We start from the raw sequence: 4115 nt of genomic DNA on the forward strand, positions 1-4115 counted from the left end.
CATTGTTGTGTTCACAATGTATTTTCCGCTGCCTCCAAGTGACCAAAAACAACAGTACTTGTGCAGGTCATTTAAATAACATCTACCAAGAACGTTTCTTAAGAAACATGTTCTTTATGTATCATATTTGTTGTGTGTATAGATGGTAATAGTTGTTTTAGCTGCAAATTAGCAGGAACAACAAAATCAACAAAGCAAAGGAAATAAACAAGCGTGTTTGGACGTGCATTAGTTTTATTACAAAACAGAAATGAAGAAGAATCAGGTAGTTTAATATGCAGCGAAAAGTGACTTGATTTGTATTTTTCTGTCTGGTCCTCAGTGGTGGAGAGAATCGGGTGAAGAGCAGCCCTGCCAGGCCCAGCGAGTCGGTGTCGTCGCAGCAGAGTCGCAGCAGCACCGACACTGAACCCCTCAGTAGGTGTCTGGGTCCACTGGTCGAAAAGACTAATTCACTGAAGAGTTAAAGCTTGTAGATGCTCTTCTAGAGGTATAATGCTTAACTTGTGTCACTGTTTTGTGCAGAGGATGCTGACTCAGCAGATAAGCAGAAGAAACAGACTCTGAATCCACACGTTGAGCTGCGTGAGTGTTTTTATTTCCCCTCAGAACTTCTTTGACTTGTAACAGTGACCTCAGTTGCAGCTTGAATGTGACTAAAATGACCTAAATGATCGACATAGAGGTGTTCATGGGACCAAAATGTTTGACATGATTCAAAAGGGGTCAGTTAAAAACCCAACTCAAACTGATGTAAAGACACAGAGATCAGAGGACAGAAACACACAGAGATCAGAGGACACAAACACAACAGAGATCATAGGACAGAAATACAACAGATCAGAGGGAAGAAACACAGAGATCAGAGGACAGAAACACAGAGATCAGAGGACAGAAACACAGAGATCAGAGGACAGAAACACAGAGATCAGAGGACAGAAACACAAAGATCAGAGGACAGAAACACAACAGAGATCAATTCAATTCAATTTTATTTATATAGCGCCAAATCACAACACAGGTTATTTCATGCACTTAACACATTAAAGTCCTTACAGCAAGACTTTACAATATTATACAGAGAAACCAACAATTCAACAATTACTACATAAGCTAGGAGGAAAAAACTCCTCTTTAAGGGAGAAAAACCTCCAACAGAGGAAAGAAAAACTCCCTTTAACAGGAAGAAACCTCCGACAGAACCAGGATCAGAGGTGGGTGGAGCATCTGTTAACAGAACCAGGCTCAGAGGTGGGCGGAGCATCTGTTAACAGAACCAGGATCAGAGGGGGGCGGAGCATCTGTGAACAGAACCAGGCTCAGAGGTGGGCGGAGCATCTGTTAACAGAACCAGGCTCAGAGGTGGGGGGAGCATCTGTTAACAGAACCAGGATCAGAGGGGGGCGGACCATCTGTTAACAGAACCGGGCTCAGAGGTGGGCGGCCATCTGCCTCGACCGGTTGGGGTGAGAGGAGAGCAGAGAGAGAAAAGGACAGCATAGAGATAGAAGAGAAGAACTGTTGGTGGAGATGACAAGCGCAGAGCAGAGACATGCAGCTCCATGACGGGACATCTGGAAAAGAAAGAAGAGAAACTACACGAGCGAAGGAACTGAATGGAGACAACAGATAATAAGAAGAAACTATGAGAGAAGAAGATGGTGAGGTATGAGTCAGTTAAAGAGTAGGAGGAAAGAAAAGAAGCTCAGCATGTAACGAGGTCCTCCAGCAGCCTCGGCCTATAACAGCATAGCTAAGGGTTGGTTCAGGTCTACCTGAGCCAGCCCTAACTATAGGCTTTATCAAGAAGGAACGTTTTGAGTCTAATCTTAAAGCTAGAGAGGGTTTCTGCCCCTCCAACACAAACTGGGAGCTGGTTCCACAGGGGAGGAGCCTGAAAACTGAAGCTCCGCCTCCCATTCTACTTCTGGAAACTCTAGGAACCACAAGTAGACCAGCGTACTGAGAGAGAAATGCTCTGCTAGGATTATATAAGATTCTATAAGATCTCTAAGATATGATGGAGCCTGGTCATGTAGAGCTTTGTAAGTCATCAAGAGAATTTTAAATTCTATTCTTGATTTAACAGGAAGCCAGTGAAGAGAAGCTAAAACTGGAGAAATATGATCTCTCTTGTTAAATACTGTCAGTACTCTTGCTGCAGCATTTTGGATCAGCTGCAGGTTTTTAATGAGTAATGTGGACATCCTAACAACAAGGAATTACAATAATCTAGTCTAGAAGTAACAAACACATGAATGAGTTTTTCTGCGTCACGCTGAGGAAGGATTTTCCTGATTTTATTAATATTACGTAGATGAAAGAAGGCAGTTCTGGAGATTTGCTTTATATGGTGTCTAAAGGACAAATCCTCATCAAAGATGACTCCAAGGTTCCTCACAGTTTTGCTGGAGGCCAAGACAACGTCATCTAGAGTAACTAAGTGATTACAGAAAGAGTTTCTGAGGTGTTTAGGACCAAGTACAAGAACTTCTGTTTTGTCTGAATTTAGAAGCAGGAAGTTTTTGGTCATCCAGGCCTTTATGTCTATTAGACAGGCTTCAAGTTTTACTAACTGATTAGTTTCATCTGGTTTTATAGAAAGATATAGCTGAGTGTCATCTGCATAACAATGGAAGTTGATGCAGTGCTTCCTGATGACATCTCCTAATGGAAGCATGTACAAAGTAAAAAGTATTGGGCCTAACACTGAGCCTTGTGGAACTCCATAACTAACTCTTGTTTGTCTGGAAGACTCATTGTTGACATGGACAAACTGGAATCTATCTGATAAGTAGGATTTGAACCAGTCTAATGCAGTTCCTTTAATCCTCATAACATCTTCTAATCTCTGTAATAAGATCGTATGATCAATCGTATCAAAAGCAGCACTGAGGTCCAGAAGAACAAGTACAGAGACGAGTCCATTATCTGAGGCTAATAAAAGGTCGTTAGTAACTTTCACCAGAGCTGTTTCTGTGCTATGATGAACTCTAAAGACTGAAAATCTTCAAACAGATTATTCCTTTGTAAATGATCAAAAAGTTGATTTGCAACAACTTTTTCAAGGATTTTAGAAATAAACATCAGGTTGGAAATTGGTCTGTAGTTTCCTAAAACAGCTGACCAAGAGTCGGCTTTTTAAGTAAAGGTTTAATTACAGCCACTTTAAAAGCCTGCGGTACATAGCCGGTTACAATAGATAGGTTGATCTGATCTAATATGGAAGTATTAATTAAAGGGAAGACTTCCTTAAAAAGTTTAGTTGGGATGAGATCTAACAGACAGCTAGAGGATCCAGATGAAGAAATAATTCTAGTTAACTCAGAGAGCTCAACAGGAGAGAAATGTTCCAAGTTTACATCTGGTCCTACAGTTGCTTTCAGGGCTGCTATGTTTAACATCACATCAGTGATGGTGGCAGGAAGGGTCGGCCCGATTCTCTCCCTGATAGGAAGAATTTGATTAGTAAAGAAGTTAATGAAGTCATTACTGCTGAGAGCTGAAGGAATAGAGGACTCAACAGAACTGTGACTCTTTGTCAGCCTGCTACAGTGATGAAAAGAAACCTGGGTTTGTTCTTGTTGTCCTCTATTAATGATGAATAATACACTGCTCCAAAAAATAAAGGGAACACTTAAACAACTCAATGTAACTCCAAGTCAATCCCACTTCTGTGAAATCAAGCTGTCCAGTTAGGATCAACACTGATTGAGGATCAGTTTCACCTGCTGTTGTACAAATGGAACAAACAGGTGGAAATGAGGCAATCATCAAGACAACCCTATAAAGGAACGGTTCTGCAGGTGGTGACCACAGACCATTTCTCTGTCCTCGTCCTTTCTGGATGATTTTTGTCCCTTTTGCATTTTGCCAGTGTCCTCACCACTAGAGGGAGCATGAGGTGTCTCCAACCCACAGAAGTTGCTCGGGTAGTGCAGCTCATCCAGGATGGCACATCAATGCACGCTGTGGCAAGAAGGTTTGCTGTGTCTGTCAGCACAGTGTCAAGAGCACGGAGGACATACCGGGAGACGGGCCGGTCCACCAGGAGACGTGGAGGGGGCCGTAGGAGGACAACAACCCGGCAGCGGGACCGCTATCTGCTCCTTTGT

The 4115-nt window shown here is 42.4% G+C and overlaps 1 long non-coding RNA gene across 1 annotated transcript; it reads left to right on the forward strand.

Moving 5' to 3' along the window:
- The first annotated feature begins 284 nt into the window (after window positions 1–284).
- On the forward strand, window positions 285–3896 carry LOC138615251 (uncharacterized). The gene is made up of 3 exons (XR_011310495.1): window positions 285–417; window positions 526–585; window positions 3878–3896. It is a non-coding gene; the product is annotated as an uncharacterized lncRNA (long non-coding RNA).
- Window positions 3897–4115: the final 219 nt, after the last annotated feature.

This window comes from Brachyistius frenatus, unplaced genomic scaffold (genome assembly GCF_029030835.1).
Source record: "Brachyistius frenatus isolate BFR_SWC_R1_liver_20210118 unplaced genomic scaffold, ASM2903083v1 Contig_825, whole genome shotgun sequence".
Classification (NCBI taxonomy): Eukaryota; Metazoa; Chordata; class Actinopteri; family Embiotocidae; genus Brachyistius; species Brachyistius frenatus.